At 40.2% G+C, this 14,830-nt stretch overlaps 1 protein-coding gene across 6 annotated transcripts in view; it reads left to right on the top strand.

Annotated features, from left to right (window-relative positions):
• The window catches only part of Lingo2 (leucine rich repeat and Ig domain containing 2), a 1,311,965-nt gene that overhangs the window by 1,205,677 nt on the left and 91,458 nt on the right, over nucleotides 1-14,830 (top strand). The gene's annotated exons all lie outside the window — the stretch shown is intronic.

Here is a 14,830-nt window from a genome sequence, read left to right as displayed (position 1 = left end):
TTACCTCCCTTCCCCCAGCAGCTATCAGTTATAAGTTGCTACTGAGCTATGGGTGAGACTTTGTATCTACTTCCTTTCTCCATGCTGGGATTTGTTAATATTCCATACAACTGTGAAGTTTAACTCCTATCAGTCCTTCAGTGCACCTTTATGTCTATCCATCTAGTATTTATTATCCTCAGATATAAGGACAGTTAGTTAATGCTAGTTAATAGAATAGTCAAAATGGATCACATTATTAAGAAGTTTTATTTAAAAAATGGCTTCATGCCACAAATTCAAACTGAGTCTTAGCTTTTCATCAGGTGTACCAACAAATGTCATACCGTGTCCACTAGTGAAGACATGGACAGATCCACATCATCATGTATTCCAGCATTCCTTCCTCAGGAGAGAGAGCAAAGAATAAAGAAAAATCTGAGTTGAGACCTCCTTTTGCCATCTTTTACCATCTTTACACCATCATCCAGAGATGAGTCAGAATAGAGAGGGAGAGCACGTTGATTCCTTCTAGCTAGGGCACAAGTGATGTCGCCCTATGAATCCCATTGTGCTGTGGCTTTTTTGGAATTTAACATCATGTTTCGTTCATCTTTTTATATTCTCAGTACTTAGCACAGGACCTGTGTTCTCAGTCATTGCTCATTAAACATGATATATTCAATTTGACCAGTTCTTCAGGTTGAAAAATTACCAAGTCCAAGTATTATCATTAAATAAAATGAAACAGAGAAGAGTAGAGGAAAATCCCATAGGCTATCACAAACAAACTGAAATAGATTTTAGAACAATAAATTGGTTTTTCTCACAATCTCTAAAGCTTTGTTTTACATGGTTATGTAATGAATTAAATTCTGAATTCTTTTTCCCTTCATCTCTATGGATTGTGGGATAAAATTTCATAGAACACTGGAGTGTACACAGACAGTATAGGTTTTTTTAAGCTCTAGAGATAATTTGGTTTTTCCCCATCATTTTACTAGTTAATGGTTAACTAGTAACTAGTTAGTAGTTAAAACTTCACTCTCTTTACCATCTGGACCACTTTCAGTGTAAACCATTGGCCTGTTGTCTTAGCTACTTTTCTATTACTTTGCAGAGACACCATGACCAAAGCAACTTACAAAAGTAAGCATTCAGTGGGGGCTTGATTATAGTTTTATTGGGTGAGACATGACCATCATGGCAGGGAGCATGGAAGCAGGCGGAAGGTATGGCACTGGAGTAGGCTCTGAGAGCTTACATCTTTTTTTTATTATTATTATTATTTTATTTTTTTTCTTATCAGTTACATTTTACTAACTCTGTATCCCAGCCGTGATCCCTCATTCCCTCCCAGTCCCTACCTCCCTCCCTCATCTCCACTGTGCCCCTTTCCAAGTCCACTGATGGGGGGGGGACCTCCTCCCCATTCATCTGATCCTGTTTTATCAGGTATCTTCAGGACTGACTGCAAAGGAGAGCTTACATCTTATCCACAAGCTACAGGCTGAGAGAGCCAGACTGGGCTGGGGCTGGGGCTGGGCTGACAGTGGCTTTTGGAACCTCACAGAGTTCCAAGTAGAGACAGCCCTTCCCCTCCTCCTCCTCCTCTCTGTCTGTCTGTCTCTATCTCTGTCTGTCTCTGTCTCTCTCTTCTCTGTCTCCTTCTTCCTCCTCTCCCTTTTCCACTACACCTATTCACCCCCTCTCCCTCATCTCCTCCTCTCGCTCTCCTTGCCATGTATTTTGGATAAATGTTGTATGTTTTAGGCTCTCCTCTTTCTCCATGCTTGTTCACAAGATGGAATCTGAGGGCTATCTGTTTTTGTTCAAGACTTGTGCTAAAAGTGAGCAGATAAAAATGTTTATGTGGAGAATGTGGAGATGGGAATAAAGAGTCTTCTATTCCTCTCCTCTTCACTTACAGTTATGTAGAGGAACATGAATAATGTAGACAGAGTTAGGAAAACAGTGTTAACTTTAGTCTCCCCAGCTATCTTCATGAGCCAGTTTAAGACCATCATCCCTGCATTTCTCTGGATGTGGTCCTGAAGAAAAGATGGGATCTTTTCCCAAGTGGAGAAAGAGAAATGCCCTCTCTTTGCAACTTATGAAAAAGTCTACTCCAGAAATTTCTCCTCATGAAAAGGCAGAACATACATGCTTCCACTTGCCCTAAACTCTTCTCTCCTCTTACTTGAAATTTTTACCCCCACCTCTCTCTAGCCTGGATTCTTCTCTTCAAAAGCATAAATAGCATTATTTTCTATTGTGACCTGATTAAAGACACCACAAGATTGTTTATTCTGTGCTTTGTACAAATGTGAAAACCTTAAACTGGGGTTGGAGAGGTAGAAGAGATGGCTCCGCAGTTAGGAGCAGTTCCTGCCCTTCAATGCCCAGTAGCTGTGTCAATTCTAGAGGATCTGAAACCCTTCTGACCTTCCTGTGTTCCTGCACACATGTCATGCACAACACACTTAGAAAGATAAAGCTTTTATAAAGACGAAATATTAATATGAGAAAGTATGTCAAGCTCTGGTTCCAAATGCTTTAATATTATACATGGTAAAATTGCATCAAAACACAACAATGCTGTGATGTTTTATTCTGAGCACTGTCATAGAATCCTCAGATTGGCATCATGCCCACTTTATAAATAGTATATGAAGCTCAAAAATAACTTGGTCTATGTTTCACAAACAAACATTCCTTTAATTACATTAGGAGCAATATTCAACCAAATGCAGGCACCAGAGTTGATCTACCTGAAGTTGCTTAACTGGTCTTCCACAAATCCACCAACAGCCTAAATGTTATGACTGTAGGTAGCTCTTCACATTTGACACTCAGACATAATTTAAAGTAGGAAAGATTTTAAAAAGAAAACCTCAAGCAGGGAAAGGTGAACACTGATCTGACGGGCACGTGATAATAATAAGGAGATGTTTATTTCGCAAGTGCTGTAGGCTTCAAAGAACTCTTACAGATAAGTATTTAATAACTGGAGAGAATGAAATTATCTTGGGCTTGTTTTAATCTCGTAGGGGTGGAGGATTGGGGGAAGGGAGAAGGGATCAGTGGCTAGAACAAAATGAGCCATCTTCCAATCATTCGTGAAGCTCAAGGATCCCATTCTTCAGTTATCTTGGAAATGTTCCATTAAAAAATGTTTAGTGAAACTGAAACTGTAACTAGTGCTCTCCCTTTGCCCTTCGAGTTCTGAGCAAGGACATACCCTTTATCAAACTCTATAAAGTGCGCACACGGTTCCATGATTTCAGTCTCACTGTGCTTTTCGACAGCCTCTGCAGTAGCTGCCACACTCCCTTCACACAGGACCCACCACGTTTGGGCAAACTTCTTCAGATGAAGATTCTTCCTCAGTGATGGACTAAAACTAGGTACTCCATAACCGGAAGTGGGGTCTGTGCCTGTGCTAATACCTGTGTTCATGTGTGTGCATGTGCGCGTGCATGCAGGTGTGTGTGTGTGTGTGTGTGTGTGTGTGTGTGTGTGTTTCCTAGGGGCATGGAGTCAGTATAGCTGGTGAGCACAATGCTTCTATGAACTGGGCCTTGCCAGAGTCTCATTATCCCACTCTGGGCTGCAGTCTCATCATGTATTTGAGAAAGTGTTTCCCCTGCCAGGCAGGAAGGAAATTTGAAAATTAGTGGCAATGTTCAATGCCCAGCAGACACACAGTGACATCTTCTCCTGACTCGTTGACAATGCCTGGCTGTCCTATAGAGTGTCTCATTAACACTAGGGGCTTTGCCAGGCAGGGTGTCCAAATTTATGTGTGCGTGTGATAGCTGGGCACAGTTTTTATTCAATCCATAAAATGTACTGAACTCACATTGCATTAGACCCCTAAAGTGCACTTGTATTCTGAGGGAGTGCTTACCCAATTTCCTATATTCTTTTTACCCAGTTTTATGGAACCACATATCTGGAAAAATCCGAAACGAAAAGGGAAATATTCATTAATACCTCTTTCTCACTCAGTATTATGAAGAATTATTATTTATAAAAGTATTAATATTCATTAATGAGAGAGGAAAATAGGTGAAGAACATACATAGGGAGAAAGAGTAAAAGTAAGCATCTGAGATATTATTTATACAGGAATAGGAATGAAACAAGTATTGTCATTTTGAGATTCTAGTGAGATTCTGAAAAGGAGACAAGAACCACTGAAAAATAGATTAAAGGTATGGTTTCTTTTCCCAAAAGGCCCATGATTAAATTTAAAGTATAACAGAAAAAAAATCCTCCTAGAATTTTACAGCTTTCTTTTACATTCTGAACCTGTTAATGCCAGGCTTGTGGATGAAGGATGCTGGCCTTTGGTTAGATCACTCTCTCTCTCCAATAACTTCTCTTCACAATTCAAGGGGGAAAAGCAACATATCATTAAAAACATCTCCATGACAGTCAGACTAAGACAGCTCATCACCAAATTGTCAGCACATATCAGTGACTTCTCCGTGTATTGGCCCTGTCGGTTTTCGATAAGCTAGCAACTCAATATAGACCAGATTGATTTCTTCAGAATAGATCAAAGGGCAACAAGTTGAAGGTAGTAACAGTGGCCCAGATTATCAGGTATTAATGAGATAAATATACTCTAGCCCTGGTAAGAGCAATATTAGTTAGGAAATACTTGAGTTTTAAAATGGAAGCAAAGGAATCAGGCAGCTGTAGCTCCTTCCTCACTGAACCTCCAGTGATTACCAGACTAAGAAGCAGTATTTGTACCACTGCTAAACTGGGCACTTCACACATTTCACTTAACTGAATATTTAAAAAATTGTGTTATGGAAATTTTATCATCCCCATTTTACAGATGAGAAAACTAAATATAGAGAAAATCTCTGTCTCACCTTGGAAGTCACATGGCTCAGCTTCAAAATGTCTTTGACTCTGGAACCAAAAAAAGAGATGGTACTAACTGATTTCATGAATTTTAAAAGAATTCTCCCAGGCACTTTGGAGTTTGAGATCTTCAATCTCATCATAATTAATGTAACTACAGACTTATATGTTGGTATAGAATGACATTACATGGACAGAAAGAGCTGTAGACATTTTAACTTGCTACTATTTGGATGGTCCTGAATGAAAAAAATACCTTAATTCTCTGGATTCAAAACATGGGGGAGACTGGATTAGATCCTAAGTTTCTAGGTGATCCCTTTCTTTGGTGATTTTCTACTTTCTGACTCATAAATTGTAAATCTCAATCAGCACTGAGATTTCCCAAAACGTGATGCTCACCTGGGCTGGGTTTTTGAACGATACCACATTGTCTTTCAATGTTGATGTCCCCTCTCCACCCGCCTCTTCCCTACCTACACATTTCACATTAGTTTCTCTTACTCAAAGAACAACAATTCAGAGCAGATTTCACACGCAGAGTTGAGAAAGAAGGAGTGACTGTAGGCAAGGTTGCTGCATAACACAGCTGAGCATTAGGCAGCAGTGTAGTCCATCTGTCCACCCCACTCTCTTCCCTGACTCTTTGCAATGGCCTGACTACCAGTTGAGAGCTTTTCTGCTTTGGTGCGACTCTGAGTTGTCCTTTCCCACCTGCAATCTCTGTGGAAGCACAGCTAAGGATTTTTAGTAGAGAGTCACTCAGCTAGATACAGACTCGCCAGCTCGGGGTGTCTTCTGATGGACGTTTTGTTTTGTTTTGTTTTGTTTTGTTTTGTTTTGTTTCACTAACAATAGTGGATTTTTTATTGTTATTTCTATTGGTTTGGACTCAGGGTGTTGATTTCCCTTTGTTTTGGTCTGTGCTTGAGATTGAACTCCAGGTCTCACACATGATGGACAAGTGTGATGTCTACCTCTACCCCCTGCAGAGTAGGATTCATAGAGAAATCCCAGTGGTGCTATGGCACTAGGACAGCAAATGAAAGAATAAAACTTCGCTTGAAGTCTTTCTTGACAGACACTATCAGGGTTTCACTACCTTACCTGCCAAGGTCATAACCCCAACATGCTCTACTGCTTACGTTCTCTTCTCCAGGATCACATAACAGCACCAATATGTGGTGGGCAGTACACTGAGGAGTGAAGCAAAATGTATTTTTGCACAGGAAAAAGAAAAGAACTGTGGAGCTGCAAATTCCCTGAGTTCCAAGTACTTAGTTCTGCAATATTAATCTATATGTTTAGAAAAGCCAATTAAGTATTCTGAACCTCGGTATCCTGAGCTACAAAAAGAGAGTAATACATCGTCCGTGGTCTGTTGTTGGTTTGGAAGCGGTCTAGAAAAGGTAGCTGTCAAATAGTGGGCACACACAAAGCGTTGCTGCCAACCACAGAATATGATGTGGGCGGCGCCCAGTATGTGCTGGAACACCAGAATGGTTGTCAGTGGCTGGTGATGAGTCATGTAGTAATAGACAATAACACAAAGAAAGGGTATTGAAATTAAAAAGTAGGACAAGACAGGTGTGCAAAGCCAACAGCCAGGCTGCTGATCTCAAGGCCCGCATGGGTTACACAGTGGACAACCTTCTCAAACGCCAACAAGTGCATACAAGAGAAAAGGAGGAGGGGATACCTGAGAAGTGAGTTCGCGAGAACCATGCATGCTAGGAACTTTCCAATTCCAGGAGAATTTTGCTTGGGTTCCTTTTTGGTGGTGACAGCTACTCTGTCAGTTCCCAAACTATATGGTACAGGATAAATTACTAGTAATTTGCCTTTTCTGTGATTGCATAAATTTTGGTGGGAAACTGAAGAGATCAGAGTTAACTTCTAATGAATCAACCTCTTTTGCTAGCATCAACAAAAAAAATAATAAGAAAGCAAGTAAAATGTAGTTTGAAACAGAGGAAACAATAATCACACAACACTTGATTTACACTCGAAATGCAGTAAATGAAGCTAAGTGGTTTTGAAAAATCACTCAAAATAAAATGAAATAGTCACCCTGTGTGGGACTGGTTAGGACATAGGCTTGTGCTCACCATGTTCTAAGAAAGTCCCTGTTTTTCAAAGAGTTGTACTTACATGAAGGACAGAGACTAAGCCTACCCATGACCTTCACAAGCCCTGAGACTTGAGCTCCTGGTAGAATACACCAGGGAGAGGGTCAGGGAAAGCAGCTGTCCAAGCAGAAAGAAAATAGAAAAAGACCTTCCCAGTGACACCAACACTAGATAGGGTGCCCTGGCTCTGTGTATTTTGCAAACAAAATGAGGAGACTAAATCCCAAATCTGGTCCAGCATCCCAGCAATGAAGACTCTCTGTGGTTGTTATATCCCCTTGGAGTATGCCCAGATGCTCATTGTTCCCTTCCCTATGCTCAGCAATAAGTCTAGCATGTGATGCTATTTATACACAGTATACAAAAGACAGACACTTACTGTTGTGACCATAAGAGATTGTCTCTGACTCTGTCTGTCTCTGTCTCTCTAGCTCTGTGTGTCCATATCTTTCTTTCTCTCAACACAGCTTTATTCTCTTGAGAAACATATATTCAAACATCCAATAAATGTCCAGTTTACAGAGCCCTATAGGTACCATATGCTTGTTCCTCAGTTTTGTGGAGGAAGAGCAATTGTCAATATGTCTTCTTCCTCTCACTTACGAAATGGATTTTGCCTCTGCACTAAACTTCGGTTCCTCCCCTAACTCCAAACTCCTTCTTAATGAAATACTGGCCTCAGAAAAGGGAATTTGGGGACTTAGTTCCGTTTCTGAGAGAAGTTCTACAGAGCAGGTTAGGTGGTATGTAAGGACGTGGTCAGAGAAAACAGAAGAGTTTTTAAAACATTTCTGTAGTTTGTAAGCATTGTTCATTGATAGGAAAATGCACAAGGGGCTGCAGACACTTCTCAGCGGTTAACAACACTTGCTGCTCTCACAGCAGAACTGACGGCAGTTCCCAGCAGCCACGTGGCAGCTTACAACCATCAGTGACTCCAGTTCTGGGAGATCCAGTGATGCTTTCTAAACATCTCAGGTTCTAAGCAGCCACAGGGTACACAGACATGCATGCAGGCAAAGCATGCACACATACAAAATAAAACTTTCAAACTGTAAGATAGGATAAACATACTGAAATCTATACACCTAAAGAAGATAAACAAAAAAGAGGACACAGGGTAAGATGATCAATCCTCACTTAGAAAGACGAATGGGATGGACATTGGATGTAGGAGCAAACAAGTAACAGGACAGGAGCCTACCGCAGAGGGCCTCTGAAAGACTCTACCTAGCAGTGTATCAAAGCAGATATTAAGACTCATAACCAAGCCTTGGGCAGAGTGCAGGGAATCATAAAAAGGGGGAGTTGTTAATATGATTGGAGAGGTTAGGAGCTCCACAAGGAGCAAATATATCTAGGCACAGGGGTCTTTTATGAGACTGTTTCTCCAAACAAAGGCCATGTATGGATATAACCTAGAACCTCTGCTCAGATGTAGCCCTTGGTAGCTCGGTTTCTAAGTGGGTACCCTGATAAGGGGAACAGGGACTGTTTCTAACATGAACTCAATGGAGGGTTCTATGACCTCCTCTCCCCCCACCCCCCGAGAGAGGAGCAGTCCTGCTAGGCCACAAAGGAGGACTTTGCAGCCAGTCCTGAAGACACCTGATAAACCAGTATTAGATGGAAGGAGAGGAGGTTCTCCCCTATCAGTGGACTTGGAAAGGGGCAGGGAAGAGATGAGGGAGGGAGGGTGGGATTGGGAGGGAAAGAAGGAGCGGGATACAGCAGGGATACAAAGTTAACAAACTGTAACTAATATTAAAAAAATAAAAAAATATATAAAAAGTAAAAAAAAATTGCATAAACCGCAAAAAAAAAAGAAAACTGCAAAAAAAGAACCTACTTTTTAAGAAATATACAATTTGCAGGATTGTTTTCCTTTGCCTTTAGTGCTGGCCTGCTCGATTAAAGCAGAAGCTTCAGTAATGCTTCTATAACTCAACAGTACGTGCGCACTGGGCACTGGAAACCGAGATTCTTCGTTTTCTACACACACGTTTTCTCATTAGAGGCTCCTTCTGGCCTCATAGTGCTTTTCTTTTTCCCAGCCACTTAATGAACAGTTACTTAAATGAACCATGATAAATGCCTGTCCTGGCATGGTCTCAAATTAAATCCATTATAAATGTTACTTAGGCTAAAATGCCTCTTATCATGCCAGAAAATGAAATTACAGGATCGTTTTTCAAAATTAAGCAAGAAGAAGCTACATTCACAAATCTTCTCTTTGAAACATAGGGAACTCTGGTAGTCAAGAGACATGCTCTGAAATTTACTAACCTGGGCAGCTACTGTTATTGGTGCGGTCTTGAGAGAGTTACTCCACTATGCTTCAGTTCCCTCACAGAAAATAAAATATTAAAAATGCTAACCTTCGAGCACTGTGGTAGCACTGGCAGTGAGCTAGTTCTGTACACAGCGTGACTCAGCTGGCATAGCTACTGCTCCCAAATTAGAAGCATTTTAGGAGGGTCCTGCTGAAATCGACTGCAGAGCTGATAGAACTGTTAGCAAACATATTTGCGTTCCTAGATCTCATTCACTCAGCCTTTCACTCACTCAGGGTTGTTCAGGCTTCAGTGTGTCTTGTATAGTTACAGTATATAGACATTGTATATAGGAAACATCATCCCCAATGTACCTGTGCTGGAAGGGGACAAAGGAGGTGTCCACAGATCCTGCGGGTTCTGTACCTCTGAATGGGTGCAAGCCTTATTGGAGTAATGCTTAGTTATTGAGAATAAACTGCTTTTTTTAAAAGTCTTCTTTCTTCTTATAGAAAATAGACTTTTGCTCACATCAGGTATATGGATTGTGTTTCCCCCCCTCTCATCCAGACTCACCACCTCTCTGCCCCTCATTAGAAAACAAATAGGCTTCTAAGGGATAATAATAAAGTAAAACAAAGCTGACACATCAGAATTTGGCAAAGGAAACAAAGAGAAGGAAAAGAGCACAAAAGAAGGCACAAAAAAGAGAGACCTATTTGTCAGCACAGTGCATAATCCCATGTAAACACTAAACTGAAAGCCAAACAAATAGATGCAAAGGACCCTGTACAGACCCATGCAGGCCCTGTGCATGCTGCCTCAGTCTCTGTGAGTTCATATGAATTTTGATCATGTTGACAGAGGGCGTGGGTGTTGTCAGTTTGTGGGTTGTTTGGTGATTGATGCAATGAGACCCCTTTGGCCAACAACTCAATTAGCTGTAACCCTGTCTGGAGACTGGAAACTTCATTTAGTAATGGAGATGTTCACCATTGGGGCTCTGTCTCCCCCAGTATTTGCTAATTTCATTGACATTACCTCCTTATATGTATACATGTTAGGAAATTTCTGCTGTATTAGGTGTCCACAGTATTCCTCAAATGACCTTAATATCAGGTCTCTCCTGGAAGTTCTTGTTCCCTCCCCCTACGCAGTTGACCTTCCAGTTACAGCCCCCCTATCCATTTAAAACTATCTATTCCCTTTCTAACAAGATCTATCTGCCCCCACCCCAGTGCCTTGCTCTTCACCCAACCTCTGTGGGTCTACAGATTGTAGCTTGGTTATCAATGACTTACCAGCAAACCCTCACATATAAGCGAATACATACCATATTTGTCTTTATGGTTCTGGGTACCTCACTCAGGATAATTTTTTCTGGTTCCATCTGTTAACCTGCAGATTTTATGATTTTCTTGCTTTTAACAGCTGAGTAATATTTTATTGTATAAATGTAACACATTTTTGTTACCTGGGAATAGGTGCTTATAAAGGTGGAATTGACCCTTTTCTTGATCCTTGCACTCTCTGCTTTTCTTGCCTCTTTCCTTGACATCCTCTGTTTCAACAGAAAGACAGTAGTTATTTATTGATCATTTTCTGTGGAAATTCTATCTTGTGTAATGATGCTACAGAATGATCAAAACACTGTTGTTTATCCCAAAAAGTTCACAAACAACAAAAATGGAAGTGTGTGTGTGTGTGTGAGAGAGAGAGAGAGAGAGAGAGAGAGAAAGAAAGAGAGAGAGATAAATATACTGTGTATAATAAACCTACATTGGGAAAAATGAAAGATTGAAAAAAGTTTCTAAGATACAAAATGACTGGGAAAAGAATAGTTAAGATGCCTCTGGATTCTGGGAATATGCCCTGTGTTGAAATGGAAGATCAGCAGAGCTGATGAAGAGGGAGGTGGCATCCAATAAGAGAAAAGTAGAAGAGGCCAGTTTAAGCAAAGCTCCGAGTGTGCCTAGTTCTGAGGGGGCTTCAGACTCCCATCGCAGAATGATGCTAGCAAGAGATGGTGTTAGAGCCACAGACAAGAACAGTGCAAAGTTGTGAAACTTACCATAAAAAAATCAAAGCTACAGAGGGTTGCCCTTTGTCACTAATTAGTGTTTGGTAACTAGGGCTCTACCTCCTCAGAGTTGCTTCCATACCAGAGACAGGGCTGTGCCCTGCAGTGATGCCATTACCTCCCCAACACATTTTCCATGAGTTGACTGGAGTTCTTAAGCTTGACCCATGACATAGGAAGCCAATCAGAGTAAGAAAAGCAGTAGCATGGCTGTGTTATACCGAGGACTTCATGTAACTAATTGGGATATTCATTATACCTTTCTGGGTTATACACACAGTAGGAGTTTAAATGTTCCCTAGATTTTGTAATGACATCTGCCTCATGTTGAGCTTCTCGCTATTTCATATCTAGAAGCATTCTGGTGTTTGTAATTTCTGAATTTCCCTTAGCTAAGTTGGTAAGTCATCTACCTACCTTATTGCTTGTCTTCAGGTGGTTCTGAGGCATAGCACCGGGCCAGTAAAATGGAAGCATATTCCTCCATCTGCTGTCTTACTTAAGGGTAATCTTAGCCTGAAATCTTTCCACATTGTCTTCTGTTGTATCTCTCTAGAAGTGGTATGATTTCTTTAGACAATTTTCTAAACAAAGCCATTTTGGCAAAACTTCATTAGTTAAAAAATTTAACTTTATTACTTAAGAATTCTGCCTTCAAGATAGAGCATTATCTTTAACATAAATGCACTAAAAGCAGATGGAAAACTGCAGCCTCTCTGGCTTTCCCGACACCTGTGGTTTGGCTAACCAAGAGTAAGATGAAATAAGATAAAACAAAATAAAGAGTCTGTCTGCATGGGGGAAAGTGTATTGCTCTGGATGTACTGTCTCCAGTGTTGATTCCTAACTGTTCCTTTGGCCTTCAGCTTGTCTGCGCCCTTTTGTTCTCAATGAAAAGGAATAACTAATTACCCAATTGTTAGGAAGAACATTGTCTCTAAACAGTACATAATGTCTATTCGATCTTTGGTGTCTGTTCCAAAAGTTTCCTTCTTTAGCTTCAGATGGTGAACACAAGCAGCCATGCTGCCTGCGGGGTGCTTTAGCTGCACTTAAAATTGTCTCACCATCAGAACACCTGGGTTTTAACTTAAATTCTTCAACTCTTTCTTAGCATCTGTAGAGAGAATTCCTAAGTCTCAAAGCTCTTTACTAAAAACTATATTCCTATTTCTATTTGGTACATTTCCAACCATAATCAGTTTTTAACATTGAAGGAAAGTTATTGAATGACCTCATTAAGTCATCTATCTGATAAGGTCATATTATATCAGCCTTGTATATGGATGTGAATTAGTTTCTGTTATGTACATTTCTTTCTTATTTAAATGCAGAACTAAAAGCTAGAAGATATAAAAAGCTAATAGTTATGAACTGATATTCAAATATTCCCTTCAACTAGTAACTTGTATCCAATATACAGACCCTTATTGTGATATGACCACAATATGTTCCAATTCTAATACACTAAGACATCCTGAAATTTTTAAAAATAATGCTGCTTCCGCAATATGTAAGTATTAATGGGAAAGTCCACAAAATATTTAAATGCCTCTACTGCAAACAGACATTTACCATTTATAGGACAGTGCACATGTACAAATTATGAAGTTAAATTGAGTTAAACCAAGATTTTAGCAGTTCAGTTTATAGAATCTATTAGATTTTTCTACATGCAATAGCAAATCACAAACACTTATGATTGTCTAAGGGAGTCATGCTCACTGTAAAAGCCTTCATAAATATGACAGTTCCTTGGAATAATTAACTGAATTGTTGTTGTTGTTTTTTTATAAAGACATTGAGAGCACGGGTTCTGAATTCAAAACAAGGTCCTATAAAATATACCCTATAAGGAAATTTATGGCTTTGTCCATTTTTGTCTGTCCAAACCTTGTGGAAGCATAAATCATAAAACAGAGAGGGAACATGTATTAATTGAGTAGCTGTTAAGAAAGAGTTAGGGATAGAAACCAATTCAAAACTGCACATCAAATGACCCTGAGGAGCAGATTTTTCTAGAGTAAATGTGCTATAAGCTAATACACAGCATACTTTAAAATTTTTCACAACATGGATCCTGGTCCTGTCATTGGCCAAGCTTTGCTACAGAGAGGGGCTTAGGCATCAGCTACTGCTTGTCATTATAGTGCTCATAGGTAACCCAGTCATGTTACACATTCACAATACTTAACTCTAACATATCAGCAATTACAACTGATCTGATATTTTTTAAATTCTACTTCTACAGGATAGAACAAAACAAATGAAAGGAAGTTTAAAGGTCTCTACAAAAAGAAAGTAGCAAATTATTTACTTAAACACCATTTTTTTTAACTCTTTAAGAAAAGACATGTCACTGTTGTCATTCATGAGAATGTTTTCTGAGAGACAAGTCCTTGTTCTCCAGGCCAGACCTCTTGTAGTTTATTCTGCAGCCAAGAGACATTGTCTTCCTTTTCTAGTCTGGCTTGGAAAGCCCTCTTCTTCAAGCATCATACATACGAATACTTGCCTTCTGGGACAAAAAGAAAAAACAGGTTGTGCTTTCCTAACACCCCCAACTACCTAACTGCCTGGAATATACACATTTTGGAAAATTGACAGAAAATGCTTCCTAGCAAGAGAGCTAAATAGAATGGGCTTCTGGGGAAACATTCTGAGCAGGAACAAGATCCCAAAGCAGAATTTCCAAATGCAAGAAAATGAATAATCAGCTTTCTTCTGCCCTTCACAGATGCCTCCCAGCCTGCTCAACAACAGGCAGAGGAGCTGTGTTGTTTCAAGCTGGGCACTGGGGAGCAGAGCAGCTGCTGCAAGCGCAGCTCAGTGCCCTGGCAAGCCCAGGCCGGGGAAACAAACACCTTGCAGGTGTAAGGTAGACAAATGGCAGGGGGAATCCCATCCTCTGGACAGGGGCAAGGGATGGAAGGCCTCCAGACAAGTGGAGCTTCACTAAGGCAGCTCTTAGAAGGAAGTCCTGCAGAGGTTCCTATAAATGAGCTGCCACTTACCAGGGGAAATGTTATTTAAAGTTGTGTTTACAAGAATAGAACTCACAGAGGCTCAGAGGAAAGTGATGGGTGGGGCAGAAGGTGAAGTCCTTATTTGCAGACTTCGTTCAAGGAGACTGCACGTGATTGGAGCTGATTTTCTGCCAAACTGGCTGAATGAGCTCAGGCAAAGCTTCTGTTGTCATCAGGTGAACTTACTAGATGACCAAGATTTATTTTCTTTAAATACTCATTAACGTTTCACAGATGAAACTAGCTAAGAACAGTATTTAACATCGGATACAATGGAAAGGCCTCAAGGTTTCATACATGATTGTATTTCACTGCAAAAAAGAGAATATATCCCCTAAATAGATTTAAAAATCATCCAAGATAAGATTTACTAATTGATATTTTAGTGTATTGATTCTCCAGAAGAGAGAGAGAATGTGTGTGTGTGTGTGTGTGTGTGTGTGTGTGTGTGTGTGTGTGTGT

Source organism: Psammomys obesus, unplaced genomic scaffold (assembly GCF_907164565.1).
Source record: "Psammomys obesus unplaced genomic scaffold, mPsaObe1.curated_primary_1811, whole genome shotgun sequence".
NCBI lineage: Eukaryota > Metazoa > Chordata > Mammalia > Rodentia > Muridae > Psammomys > Psammomys obesus.
Note: the sequence above shows the minus strand (reverse complement) of the source record. Positions and strands in the feature narration are given on the sequence as shown.